At 46.8% G+C, this 15,243-nt stretch overlaps 1 long non-coding RNA gene across 2 annotated transcripts in view; it reads left to right on the top strand.

Moving 5' to 3' along the window:
• Positions 1–2,058, top strand: part of LOC112550905 — a 38,877-nt gene extending 36,819 nt beyond the window's left edge. For both annotated transcript variants that reach the window (XR_003094977.1, XR_003094976.1), the window contains exon 3: positions 998–2,058. This is a non-coding gene — a long non-coding RNA (uncharacterized LOC112550905). The remainder of the gene's footprint in view (positions 1–997) is intronic.
• Positions 2,059–15,243: the final 13,185 nt, after the last annotated feature.

Genomic DNA, 15,243 nt, shown 5'->3' with positions numbered 1-15,243 from the left:
AGCAGGCGGGGGTGGGGGTTGGGGGGAGTCGTTGGGCAGGGGGAAGACAGGCAGACCCTGCTGTGTCTGCAGTCTCTGCTGGAGCCTTACACAGAATTAGCTAGAGTACCACATGCTGGCTAGGGTCCATGCTGTGGCAGAGAGGAGGAAGGGATCCCTGCTTAAGCAGTGAGTGGTGAGGGGGCAGGTGGAGAGGGGCACAGGGAAGCCAACAGACCCTGCTGTGCCTGCAAGTCTGCCAGAGCTCTGGCCAGGGAGCAGAGGGAAGGGGCAAGCCCTGTTGTGGAGCAGAGAGCCCCATCCAGCCCAGAGAGCATGCCGGGATGCTGGGGGACTCTGATTTAACTTAAACCAGCAAGGGGTCTGGGACAGACATTACATAAGCTGGTTTGACCCAAATTGGTTAGGTCTGATACTACATTCAACTAGGTTTATCACAAACCGGTATAAGCCATTTTCAAACTGGTTTATGTGCACTGAACATCTGTTCTGTTACAGGTTTAACCAATTTCTGATCACTTAAACTAGTTTATGTGTAATGTCTGTTCCTAGCCTAAATGTTATCACTACGTTGTTGGTTATAATATTTCATATTAAATTTATGTTCTTTTTAAAGTAAATCTATAGGGCTATACTGGGTAATACTGTGAAAAAACCTGTGTACCTAGGAAAAAACTATAATCAGCCAAATTAATTTCTGGTTTCACTCCATTGTCTTCAATAGAATTATGCTAGGGATGGATTTAGCCCTAAGTCTCTTTACTTGTGAGGAGACTTTTCTCTTCATCCAAAGTAACATCTGCAGTGTATTTGTAAACATAAAAATATTAGGGTTTTTTTGGTGGAATGAATATATAGGCTCTTCATCTTGGTAATGTAGTAAGTTTTTGTTTTTACAGAATGATTTGTATGGACTTCAAATACTTATCTTAGAACTTTTTTCCTTCCTATGTACTTTGCTCTAGAGTTGCTGTGACCTACATTTCATTTCTTGCAGCTGAAATTCCCGGTGGCTGATGATACAACAGCTGCACTGTGCTGATGGAGCTCCAGAAGAGGGTGAAGCTCATACCCGTGATTGCCATTTCAGACTTGGCAGAATGAACATAAAAGTTTTGCCAACTTTCGATCTTGTGAAACTTAGCCTTATTGCTTACATGGTGATTGCACAGTGGTGCCTGCATAGCATAATTTGTAACTAGGGTTTGTTTCTGCATTTTCCTCCTGCATGGAACTTGTAACATCTAGGTGTCCATTTTTACTTATACAGTAACAAATTATTTAAAGCAGTTGAAAGTCCACTTGATCAGCAGTTTTGAAAGTATAACATAGATTTTAAAAAAACTACTACCACCTTGTCAACTAGTTATTGTTTTAGATTTTGAAATGGCTGGTCTGACAATGACAAGCATATATATTCCTTTTACCTACAATGCTAGGTTTTAACTTTAATAATCAAAGAAAATGGAAATTGTATATTGGAAAGTAATGAAGTGTTTTGGTCAATTTAGACTGAGGCTAAAATAAACCTGATAGCATTAAATTTATACAGGATGAGTCAGTCTTATAAAAGTCCTATGGAATTGAACAGGCACATAACTAAAGAATTCATACACAATGATTTTCCTACCAGTTTTCTAAATCAGCTACAAAATCAAATTGAAAACTGTATCCCAACTAAGAATTTTATAACACAGTTCAAACATTTTCTCCTGAACTCTATTGAAACCTATTGGTTTCAGCCCAGTTTAATTCTCTAGGACTCTAAAAAATGGGAATACAGTGAGAGTCTTGACAAATAGGGGAAGCTACTATAGACTTAGCACAGTTGTACAATCAACTTGAAAAAATAATGAAAATATACAATAAAATAGGGACAAACTTGGAGTCTTAAAAAGCACAATGTAATGATATAAGTCATTTTCAAAGAACAGAAAATTATCAAGGAAGAATGATGGGGAAGAAAGCAAAATTCAGTGATTATATTGAAATGTATTTTGCATACAACCTGTTTTCCAAATAACATATGTACATCAGACTTATTTTTATTATAACTTAATTTGCCTAAATTCTACCTTCCTGTTCTTCTCAGCACCAGTATTTTAATATCTCTGCTACTGCTGCTTTTCAGTTGATGAGACAAGAACCCAGGAGGCTTGCTGCTACACTTAAAGATTCTGCTCATAGATAAACAACTACATCTCAAAAATATTTATTTTTATGTAGCCAAATAAGAAATGTTATTACTGTGAGGTGCTTAACATGTTTAATTGTACAAATGCTATTCTTTTAACTAACAAACCTTATCTACTGCATGATTTAAAGAAAATTACAAATATTTAAATAATCATGACCTCAATTCAATTCATCTAGTAAATCCCTACAATTATAGTGCAAATGCAGGAAAACTGAAACACATAAATAGGCACAGAATAGCCTTGTACTCTATGATCTTGAAAATAACTGGCATGCATACTTCATTCCTAGCATTTTCATTAAGACAGATAAGTGAAAAGAATAAACAATGTAAATCGATGGATTTATTCCACCAGCGTAGGAGGCATTCTTAAACGCAACTGTTTACTAGCCAGTAGTAATGTCAATGCAGATTTCATGAAATCAGAATGTATTACATCACTGAAGGCCAGATTATCAGGTGTAAATTCACATAGTTCTATTTACTTCATCGATTCGGCCGAATCTGATTTGGAGATTCAGCTGCTGCCAAATCAGCCGAATCTTTGAGTCATGCAGGCCCTATCCCCCGCCCACTCTCCCAGCCCCAGCAATGGCTGCCCCACCTGGCCCCAGCTCCTGGCTCTTTGGAAAAAAAAAAAAGCCCCCACTCACCAGCTGCTGCCTGGCCGGTGGGGGGGGTGTGATCCACTGCATGGGGAGTTCTGCCCTAATGCCCCTGCTGTTCCAACCCCCCTGCCCCACATGGCTGCTGTACCTGCCCCAACTCCTGGCCCTTTAAGAAAAAAACAACAAAAAAAGCCTGGAATCACCGGTTCTTGCCTGATGGGGGGCGATCCACGCTGCCCACCACTGCCCTGCACTGCATAGGGTCTCTGTCAGAAGCCCCCTGAAGCCCCAAGGCCACTGCAGCAGCAGGTGAGTCCAGGTTTGGGGTTTTTTTCTTAAAGGGCCAGGAGCTGGAGCATCTGGGGCAGCCATGGGAGGGCTAAGGGAATGGGAGTGGGGTTGGGGGGCTTGTTACAGAGCCCCTCGTAGGGCCGTTTTTGTTAAAGCACCAGGAGCTGGGGCCAGGTGGGCAGTCATGGGGGGTGGGGGGGCTGGGGGAGCGGGCAGGGGATGGGGCCTGGCAGGGGACCTCCCATAGTCCCCTTCCCCCTCCTCCAGTCCTCCCTTCCCTGGCCCCTACTTACCAGTTTGGAGTCTGGGTCCAGTTCCCTGCTGCAGTGGGTGGAGACTGCCCAAATCACCAAGGTTCTCCCAAATCTTTTCTGAATCAATTCAGAGAGCTTTGAATCAATTCAGACCTTTTCATTGGTCCCCTGATTTGATCTGGATTTGGAGATTTGGCCACTGAATCAGGCCGAATCTCTTTCTAATCAAAACAGCACCCAAAGCTTCACACAGCCCTACAATGCATGTCATCTGAAAATCTGTTCCTTAATATCTAAAAGAGGTTAAAAAAAAATTCTGTTATGCTTCACTTTCTCTTCCTTTTTATTGGTATTTCTTGACCCAATGTTCTCCAGACTTTATTTCTACCTCTTTCTTTCTTCAAATGTTATAATGATGATCCTTCTTCCTCCCCCATTTTATCTCTGAGGATCCTTTCCTTGGTTTTTCCTTTCAATTTCATGGGCTTCATCTAATCCCTTTAGTCTGACAACTCCTAAATCTCTTCATCCCCAGTCCCTCTCCCTTTGTTTGATCTCACAGATCTGTCCCTCTAACCTTTTTTCTGATGCCTGGTTAGAATCACAGAATCATAGAATTATAGAAAATTAGGGTTGGAAGGGACCTCAGGAGGTCATCTAGTTCAATCCCCTACTCAAATAAGGACCATTCCCAACTAGATCATCCCAGACAAGGTTTTGTCTAGCTGGGTCTAAAAAATCTCCAAGAATTGACATTTCACAACCTCACTGACAGGCCTGTTCTAGTGCTTTACTACTCTTCTAGTGAGAAAGGTTTTCCTAATATATAACTTAAACTTCCCTTGCTGCAATTTGAAAACATTGCTCCTTGTTCTGTCACCTGCTACCACTGAAAAGTTTAGCTCCATCCTCTTTGGAACCAACCTATAAGTAGTTGAAGATTGCAATTAAATTTTTCCCACCTCCTTAGTCTTCTCTTTGCCAGACTAAAGTCCAGTTCCTTCAGCCTCTTCACAGAAGTCATGTGCTCCAACCCCCTAACCATTTTTGTTGCCCTCCACTGGACTCTCTCCAATTTGTCTATATCCTTTCTGTAGGGGGCGGGGGAAATTGGACACAGTACTCCAGATGTGGCCTCACCAGTGCCAAATAGAGGAGAAGAATCACTTCCCTCAATCTGCTGGCAATGCCCCTACTAATGCAGCCTATTATGTTGTTAACTCATTATGTCGTTGTTGCAACGAGGGCACCCTGTTAGCTTTTATTCAGCTTCTTGTCCATTGTAATCCGCAGGTTCTTTTCTTCAGACCTGCTGCTTAGCCTGTCAGTTCCCAGCATGTACTGGTGCATTGCATTGTTCTGTCCTAAGTGCAGGATTTTGCACTTGTCCTTATTGAACCTTATAACATTTCTTTTAGTCCAACTCTCCAATTTGTTTAGGTGGCTCTGAATCCTAGCCCTACCCTCCAGCATATCTACTACTCTCCACAGCTTGGTCTTATATGTAAACTTGCTTAGGGTGCACTCCATCCCACCTTCCAGGTCGTTGATGAAGACATTGAACAAAACTTGCCCCAGGACTGACCCCTGGCACATTCCACTTGACACTGGCTGCTAACTAGATAGCAAGCCATTGATTACTACCCTTTGAGGCTGGTGATCCAACCAGATTTCTATCCCCCTTACAGTACTGGGGCAGGGCACCTTTGGTGCCTGCCACTTTAAGGGCTAAGACCAAGCAGCAGAGCAGCCTGAAGATGACTACACTCCCAACCAGGAGTCACATGGTCAGCAGGAGACCGCCTGATTGGGAAAGAGGGATCAGCTGCTAGCAATAAGAGCAGATCTGAGCAGGAGAGCCAGCAGTTCACTGCAAGCAGCCAGAGGGGGAATATTGCCTGGCTGGAGCTGCTATACACATAATATCCTTGATCTAAAACTACACCCTGCTAGTGCAGGATGGTGTAGTAAGGCAGACTGTGGCAGGGTGGTCCCTAGAAAATGCCACACCAGTTGCCTCCCTAGTGAGTATAGGGCACCTTATAGTCCCAGCTCCCACAACCTGGTGGGTTATCCCAGTAGCAGAGACAGGAAAGGGGCCAGGCACACCTAGTGAAGCACCTGAGCCCCATGGGGTATAAGACCCCAATGACCCCAGTGAAGGGGAAGAAGAGTGGTCCCAGTGAAGGGGTGTAGTGAAAGAAGTAGGCTGCACAGAGCAGGGTGTGCATAGGCTACCTGAAGGCCTGTGCTGAGTGGGTGCAGAGTAGAGTTTGCGTAGGCAGGCCTAAAGGGCTGTACAGAGTAGGGCTGCAGGAGTGGCCTGAAAGACTGCACACAGGCTAGTCCCAAAGAGTTTAGTGAGTACAGCTCAGCAAAGGAGCAGGGGGAGTTATAGTGGGTAGTGTGGGCCTATGGCCTATTGGTGACATTGGATGCCACCTTCAAGGCATGGGATATGGTATAGGGAAGGTCGGAGACATGTATAATGTCCTACGCATTGGGGCACTTAACGGGCAGCTTCCCGTATTTTTATTACAGTTTTAAAACAGCAAGATGTGGCAGGTGAGACAGAGCAGACCACCCTAGACAGGTGGGCAGGTAGACATCAGGACAGGCCTTGTGACAGCCCTGTCACAAGTACATTCGTCCAACCTATACTTTCTCAGCTTACTTGTAAGAATGTTGTAGGAGACCATATCAAAAGCCTTACTAAAATCAAGATATATCACGTCCACTGCTTTCCCTGCATCCACAGAGGCAGTCATTTCACCATAGAAGGCAATCAGGTTGTTCAGGCATGACTTGCCCTTTGTGAATCCATGCTGATTGTTCCTAATCATCTTCTTCTCCTTCAAGTGCTTAGAAATGGATTTCTTGAGGACTTGCTGCATGATTTTTCCAGGGACTGAGGTGAGGCTGACTGGTCTGTAGTTCCCCAGGTCCTCCTTCTTCCCTTTCTTAAAGATGGGCACTCTATTTGCCTTTTTCCAAACATCCAGGACCTTCCAAGATTGCCAAGAGTTTTCAAAGATAATGGCCCATGGCTCTGCAATCACATCAGCCAACTCCCTCAGCACCCTCAGGTACAGCTTGTCCAGCCCCATGGACCTGTACATATCCAGTTTTTCTAAATAATCTCTAACCTGTTTTTTCACTACTGTTGGCTTCTCACCTTCTCCTCAAATTGTACTGACAGGTGTAGTCATCTGCTACATGATGGTATGCGGGCAGTGGTTCTCAGTAATGGATCAACCACAGATCCCTTTGAGATTAAGACTGGTAAGCCATTTAATTTCAGCTGACTTTGATCCCAAACCAAGACTACCCCAATCTCAATCACTGAGCTCCTGTATACTGTTGATGCTGTAGCCTGTGCTCACACAGAAGCAGACTTTCACACAATTGTCAATGTCTTTACTGAGGCATACAAGAAAATGGGATTCATGCTTAACATTCAGAAGACTAAAGCCTTCCATCAACAAATTTTTAATGAGCAGTACCCAGCTCCAGTGATTCAGATTTATGGTGAGAGTCTGGAGAATTCAGAGTATTTCTTGTACCTCAGAAGCCATTTCTTATAGAAGGCTGACATTGACATAGAAATCCAACATCACCGCACATGTGCAAGTGTAGTCTTCAGATGCCTGAGGGAATGGGTGTTCGAAGATCTCGACATCAGATCCAAAACCAAGCTCATGGTTTATCAAGCAGCTGTGATCCCCACCTTACTGTATGGAGCTGGCACATTCACAATATACAGGAGACACCTCAAGTCATGGTGAAGTACCATCAGTGCTGCCTGCAGAAGATCCCTCATATCTAATGGGAAGACAGATACACCAATGTTAGCGTCCTCTTGCAAGCAAACACCACGAGCACTGAGGCGATGATTATCCAACATCAATTTTGTGGGGCTGCCCATGTCATCTGGATGTCTGACTCCAGACTCCTGAAGCAAGTTTTATTCTTAGTCTTGTGTATGGCCTATGACTGGCAGCCACAGACTACACTACTGATCCTGAGTTGAGCAGCACCACCCGTTTAACATCACGGTTCACATAAGGAAGGAGTGTAGGGGAGATGGAGCAACAAGAAACACACCAAAGAGAATCCCACCCCCCACCCCGAAGGGAAGGAGACCTCCCATTATTACAGCCTCCCTTTTCATGTATTTATTTTTCTTGTTCAAGTCATGGCTGGGTGACAGCGACCATGAGCTGATCCCCTTCCCCATCCGCCATAAAGCTGGCAAGTCAGTTAGCAACAGTGAAGTCCTTGACTTCAGGAAAGCCAACTTTGACAAGCTCAGAGGCTTGTCAGTGAGACCCTAAGGGACCACGACCCCAGGTGGAGGGGAATCCAGGAAGAGTGGTTGCTCCTCAAGGGAGCGATCCTCAATGCACAAGCTAATTTTATTCCATCTCGGAGGAAAGGCAGCAAGAGGGCTCAGCAGCCCCCCCCCTGGCTCTCCAGGGATCTAGCAGACCTCCTGAGGCTAAAAAGAAAGGCCTACAAAGGATGGAGGATGGGATTCACCTCCAAGAAGGAATATTTTGCACTGGTCCGGTCCTGCAGGGAGCAAACAGGAAAGCCAAGGCTGCAACTGAACTCCAACGAGCTTCAAGCATCAAGGACAATAAAAAATCCTCACAGCATGGTGGTTATTTTTAACTCCTCCATACCAGGTAAAGTCACTCTGTCAGTCAAAGACATCCTTCTGTAGTCAGCTGAACTATGTAGCAGATGCTAGCTACCCTAACACCATCAAACAGGTGTACTGACTACTGTTAAAAGATACCTGCCTACAGGTGTGACCAAATCTTTTAACATAACCCACGGGGTACTAGTTGTTGCAGAAGCCAACATAAGATTTAAATATGGATGCTTCAACTTTATATCAAAAGACAAAAAGCCTAAACAGTTAGATTTCTTTGGAAAAAAAGTTTATTCAACAGCAAGTCTCCAAACTTTTTAATCATCAGCTGCTAGTTGCAAAACAGGTTACCTATCTTACCAACTGGAAATGAACAAACTCCCTGAGGATACTCAGCAAGCTTTAAAGGATCTGATAGCAGACAGAGGTTTAGGAGAAAAGATGTTTCTCCTGATGTGGTAGACTCATGTGCAAGAGCAATGCTTATGGTGGTTCCCATGCACCATGCTTCATGGCATCAGACATCAATGAAGTCTGCCAAAATCAAGTGAGCTATTGAGTCTCTACCCTTTGAGGGGATTCACCTCTTTTCAGAGATGTGAGTAGGGAAAATAATGAAGGTCTGCATTTCCTAAAGGATTCATGGTGACACTACACTCACATAAAGTATACACCCCTGGTCTGAATATGCGAGTACAGATTACCTCTTGAACAAAACCAATCCCAGGCAGTTTTACTGCCTAATAAAGAAGTGGTCACTAACTGGTTGATCCCAATCAACTGGTAGATTGGGGAGCCTCTGACAGTCGATCTCAGTCTGGGCAGGGCTAGTCCCCCCCCAGACTGAGATCGACTGTCAGAGGCTCTGTGATCGAGAGAGGAGAGATGCACATGGGGAGTGGCCAGGATGCAGTCTGGGAGCAGTGGGATGTAGAAGTGGCAGGACGCACATGGCTGGGCTGAACTGTGCCCCTGCTGCTAGGGCTGGGCTGGGTGATTGGAATGATCTCCCTCCATGACCCTTGCCACTGGGTGAATGGGACCCTGGCCAGGCTGGGCTGGGCGATGGTTGGAGCCCAGGTGGCTCATCCAGGCACATTGGGGGGGCTCCCGCCACTGCACACACCCTGGCAGAGGCCCCAGGGGGCATGCACCCTCCCTGATCTGTGCACAGGGTGAGGTGGCTGCTGCTGTGCACTGGGTTTTGCACCCCGGGCTTTGTGCCCCAAGCCCCAAGTTGCAGCGGGGCTTGGGGTGCAAAGTCTAGTGTGCAGTGACAGCTGCCTCACCCCACACAGAGATCAGGGGGCCACATGTCCCCTCCAAATGCAGGGCAGCATGAGCAGCTGCAACAGTAGTGAGGGAGGAAGTGGGGCAGGAGCAGAGGCAGGCCCTGCAGCAGGGGTGGGATGGAGCTGTGAGCAGCTCATCTGCGGGGCACAGGGAGGGGGGACATGCACCCCGGGAGGGCATGAGGGGCATGAATCCCCAGATCTGGACATGGGGTGGGGTGGGCTGCACCAATGGTCTGGGGCTGGGCTCTTCCTGGAGGCGGGGGCTGGGCTGCCAGGAAGAGCTGGGCCCATGGTGGCAGTGTTGGGACTGGGACCATGGGGTGGGGGCTGCAGCCACCCAAAAATTCACTGTAGCCCCCCAACGCTCCATCCCAGTGCCACCACTGCCCATCCACAGTGCAGCGCAGTGCAGCCGGGACCACCCTGGCACAGCCTTCTCTTCTCCCTGCCCCCCCCCACGGGCATGGGAGCCATGTGCATGGGATCTGCACAGGGCTGGGTGGCTGCCGCTGCAGGCTGGGGCTGGGAAGCTATGCTGTGCTCATGCTGGGAGGAGGAGAGGGGGGACTACAGCCCCCCTCCCCCTGCTCCCAGTGCCGCTGTGGGCTGGGCTCTTCCCAGTGGCCCAACCCCCCTGCTGGGAAGAGCCTGGCACCAGCCTGCAGCTGCTGCCTGCCCCACCCTGCCCTGAATACAGATCTGAGGACACGTGCCCGCCATGTCCTCCCAGGTTGCATGCCCCCTTCCCCACACCCCCTGGATGAGCCACTTGTGGCTCTGTCCTTCCCCACCCTGGCTGCAAAGCCTGCCCTTGCTCCAGCCCAACTCTCTCCCTCATCGCTGTTGGGGCAGGGGGTAAATTGAAGCCCAAGTGGTGAGAGGAGGAGTGGGGCTAGGGCTGGGGCTTCAATCTGCCCCGCCCCTCAGCATGGCCCTTTCCTCTCCCCCCGCCCCTTTCCCCACAGACATAGCTGCTGTGGGGGGTGGCCCCCCCAATTTTTCTCCCTCTGCCTCAATCTTCCCTCCCCCCTTCCCTCCCCACAGACTTACCTGCTGGGCATGGGGAAAGGGGGTAGATCTTGGTTTGCTTCTAAATTACAAAAGTGATCTCCTACTGAAAAAGGTTGGATACTACTGTAGTAAAGCAACTTGAATTTTCTAAAAAACAGATAGTGTTGGAGTGATGTTGTGGTAGTGAGAGTCTAGAAAATATGCGAGAGGCAAGGATTTTTGTAGGTGATATCTTTTATTGGATCAACTGCAAGGCTGGGATAGATTTAGATCAGCTCTCAAATACAGCATATTCTTCTTCAGGCTTGAGCTTGCCTAAAGCACAGAGCAAGTTACTTCTTTACCTAATGCTTCTTTATTGTGATTGTTGCTTTCCGCTGAACAATGTATTTTACCGCTTCATTGGGAGCACTTTACCAATCAATGGAGATCTTCATTTTGCCTCCCCTCCCTTTGTGGAAAGACTTTGGCACTTGTTTAGTGCTTGGGAAGCCATAACAACAGACCAGTGAGTTCTAAGTATTATCAGACTGTGTATTCCATACAGTTCCATGTAATTCTTCATCTTTTTTTCCTTTTCCAGGGACTTACCTCATAAATCTATGCTCATACAAGAGGTGAAGACTCTGCTTTACCTCAGAGTACTAGTAGTAGTTTCATGTTCCCATGCTCTTCCCCTCAACCCATCTCTCACACACTCCTACCTAGAGCAGGGATAGAAAGAAGCCTGTTCTAGCTCACCATCACCATCGGCAGTCCCCTGAAGTTGAGGATGATGTCCATCAGGCTTGATGGGTCCCCAGGTAACTGAGGAACCCAATTCTGAATACACACATTCTTCGGCAATGGGGCATGTTGTTGAGCAGGAGACTGGGATTTGTAGCTCCAGGTTGGTCTCCTTCTCTTTCCTCTACCACTGCCATTCCACCTCAGTATCAAGTTGTTGGGTCTCGAAGTGGTGCGCACCTTGGTGGACCAGGTGGCACCACACTGAATGGTCAGCAGCTTGCTCTTCCCAGCTGTTGGTGTTGATGCCTCCATGATTGAGGGCGACCTTGAGTGTGTCTTTGTACCATTTCCTTTGGCCGCCCTTTGAGCGTTGGCTAAGAGAGAGCTGAGAAAAGAATCTGGCGAGGGAGGCAATTCTCAGACATTCAGATGCAGTGGCCCGTCCATTGGAGTTGATTTCTCAAGAGCAAGGCTTCAATGCTGTTGGACGCAGCTTCCTGGAGGATGCTTGTGCTGATCTGGCAGTCTTCCCATTTGATCTCCAGGATTTGACACAAGCACCGCTGGAGAACGCTCTCAAGGGTCTTAATGTGGCATCGGTAGATGGTCTAGGTTTTACTGCTATAGAGGAGGGTGTACTGCCACCCTCCTCTATAGCAGTAAAACCTAGACCATCTCCCTGCCTTATAAACCAGGACCTTCGTCAACTTCTGAAGGTCTCTATTTTTGAAGATATGTTGTCGCAGCTTGAAGAGCCTAGCAGTGGTAACTCACAACTAGAGCTCCTAGTCAGGTCCCTGCTCGCCATCCCTCTAGTGGTAAGTCACAGCTATGCAGGTGAGGGAAAGTCAGAGAAGGTTTTTAACTTTAAGGTGTGACTGCTCCAAACTCAAGCTAGCACTAACACTGATCAACATCTGAGCAGCTTAAGGTACAACATGTAACAAGGCCCCTAGACCTGTAAAAGAGAGAATTTCCTCCAGAAAATAAAATTTTGCATGGTTGCCTTGGCTTCCATCATACCTCCTCTAGATCTTGATTACTAGTATGCTGTTTGGAATTTGCAGGACACCTACATGATGATCGATTGCAGCCACTGGAAATACCTAAGATGTGTGGTGATAAACCTCCATCACTACTATAGCCTATCAAGAGTATTTACAATGTCCATGGTAGTCAGACACCATCTGGATATACCGGTTTATCTACCTGTCAAAGTCCTCTTCTCCTTAGGCTAGTGAAGGAACCTGGCCAACATCTGAATTTTCTCTCTTTCTACTATCATAAACCTTGGGCAGAGATGCATCCTTCTTAGGCTGGGGTTCCTATTTTACCAATTTGCAGGCAGACACATTATGAATTGAACACAAATTACCATTGACCTAAATGTTCTAGAGATTCAGATCATATATGAGGTTTGACAAGCTTTCCTGCCTCATCTCTAAACTGTACCTGTTTAGATCCTAAGGCAAAACTACTGTAATTTCTACCTGAACAGGTAGGACATTCCAGGTCTAGGTAACTGTGTCATACAGCAAGCTGTAGAAGTTCTGCATCAGAAACAGAAGTACTCTCAAGGTCTTGCACCTTCCACATCACATTTTTATGGCCCTGCTCATCAACAAGTTTAAAGAGGATCAAAGCGGCCCTCACCTTAAGGATTTGGAATTATAAGTAAATCCCAGATGACTTCAGGGATGCCATGATTGTGACAATCTTCAAAAAAGGAGACAATTCTGACTGGAAATTACAGTCAGAGAGATCATCTTGCTGTCCACCACAGGAAAGATCATTGCAAGAACTCTCCTGAACCATCTCCTTCCACTTGCTGATGAGTTCCTCCTAGAATCTCAGTGTGGGTTTAAGACATTAAGAGGCACAACTGACATGATCTTCACAGCTTGCCAGCTGCAGGAAAAATGCTGGGAACAACATAGACCTCTCTATATGGCCTTCTTTGACCTCATGAAAGCTTTTGACTCTATTAACCAAGAATTGTGGAGGATCCTTTTGAAATATGGATGCCCACCAAAATTCATCACCATTCTTTGCCTGCTCCATGATGGTATGTGAGTGGTGGTTCTCAGTAATGGATCTATCACAGATCCTTTTGAAGTTAACATGGTAGTTAAGCAAGGCTGCATAATCGCTTCAACACTTTTCCTGATATTCCTTACTATGATGCTACATCTGACCACCAACAAGCTTCCACTTGGAATCATAGACTCATAGAAATTAAGAGCTGAAAGGGACCTCAAAAGATCACTGAGTCCAACCCCCCTGATGTGAGCAGGAATACTGCTGAGGTTAAATGATTCTAGAAGGTGTCTGTCCAGTCTCCTTTTGAAGACTTCCAAAGTTAGGGACTGCACCACCTCCTTGGGAAGTCTGTTCCAGATTCTAGTCACCTTTACTGTAAAGAAGTTCCTCCTTACATCCAACCTGAAACCATCTGGCCCAAAGACCCCTCCTGTGGAGGGACCCAGGACAAGGCTGACCTGTCCCGACAAGAAAGAGGAAAGCCCTAAAGACAGGACAAGCTTACTTCTTTTAGGAAAAAAGAAGCCAGACGACTCATGCTGGGATGGAACACCTGCAAGGTTCATCATCCACTTTTATTGCTGGCTGGGAGCGGCATGGGCAGATGACATCATCCAAAAATGCCACCTGGCTGAAATAAAAGCTGACGGCTAGGGGAGCACTGCTGGAAGCAGGCAGCAGGACTGCTCCCTGAGCCGAACACAGGCTGAAACGAAAGATCTAGGGAGGACCTGTCGGAGGGGTCCAGGAGCAGTTGAAGGAGCCACCACGTTGGCCCAGCTGTGTAGGCGGATGAGGGAGGACGGCATTGAGGGACGTAGGAGCCACAGACACCAGAATCATGAGTGGGATGGACTGAGACCCCATTCTCAATTTTTTTTCTTTTGTATATTTAATTTGTTCCATTTCATAGATTTCATAGACATTAGGGCTTTAAGGGACCTCGGAAGATCATTGAGTCCAGCCCCCTGCCCCAGGGGCAGGAAGTCAGCAGGGATAATAGGATTCCAGCAAGATAAACATCCAGATGTCTCTTGAAGGTGTTCAAAGTAGGTGCTTTAACCACCTCTGGTGTAAGTTTATTCCAAACCTTGGGGGCTTGGACAGTAAAGAAGTTGTTCCTTATGTCCAGCCTGAAATGGTCATGGAGGAGTTTGTGACCATTCAACCTTAGCATCCCTTGGGGCGTTCTGGTAAACAGACGTTCCCCCAGATCCTGGTAAGCACCCCTGATAAACTTATAGGTGGCCACCAGGTCACCCCTGAGCCTGCACTTTTCCAGGATGAAGAGTCCCATGGCTCTCAGCTTCTCTTCATAAGGTCTGTTTTCTTGACCTCAGATCATGCATGTGGCTCTCCACTGCACCCTCTCAAGCTTGTCAAACATCCTTTTTGATTTGTGGAGCCCAAAACTGGATGCAGTACTCCAGCTGCAGCCTCAACAAGGCTGAGTACAATGGGAGAATGACGTCCTGGGATTTGCTTGAGAAGCATCTGTAGATGCAAGCCAGCATTTTGCTTGCTTTACTAGCAGCAGCATCGCATTGGTGGCTCATGTTCATCTTGTGGTCAGTTATGACCCCCAAGTCCCTTTCGTCCGTAGTGCTAGCCAGCATAGCACTGCTGAGCCTATAAGGATGCTGCAGGTTTTTCTTCCCAAGGTGGAGAACATTGTATTTTTCGGTGTTATACACCATCAGGTTCTTGTCCACCCATTTCCTGAGCCTGTCAAGGTCAGCCTGGATCACCCTCTTGTCCTCAGGTGTGGATGCTTTATCCCAGAGTTTGGTGTAATCGGTGAACTTGATCAGTCCGCTTCTGATACCAATGTCTACATCATTAATAAAGATGTTAAATAGTATAGGCTCAAGGACAGAGCCTTGGGGGACCCCACAGGTCACAGGGCACCACAACAATTGACTTTCATCAACCACCACCCTCTGGGTCCTACCATGGAGCAAATTCCCCAGCCAGCGGATCGTGGTGAGGCTGAGGCTGCAGTTAGCCGGTTTTGCTAAGAGGTGATCATGGGATACTAGATCTAAGGCTTTTTTAAAGTCAAGATATACGAAATCAATCTCTGCTCCTTTGTCCAGGTGATAGGTCACCTGGTCGTAGAAGGAAATAAGATTGGTCAAGCAAGACCTACCCACAACAAACC

Source organism: Alligator sinensis, unplaced genomic scaffold (genome assembly GCF_000455745.1).
Source record: "Alligator sinensis unplaced genomic scaffold, ASM45574v1 scaffold147_1, whole genome shotgun sequence".
NCBI lineage: Eukaryota > Metazoa > Chordata > Crocodylia > Alligatoridae > Alligator > Alligator sinensis.
Note: the sequence above shows the minus strand (reverse complement) of the source record. Positions and strands in the feature narration are given on the sequence as shown.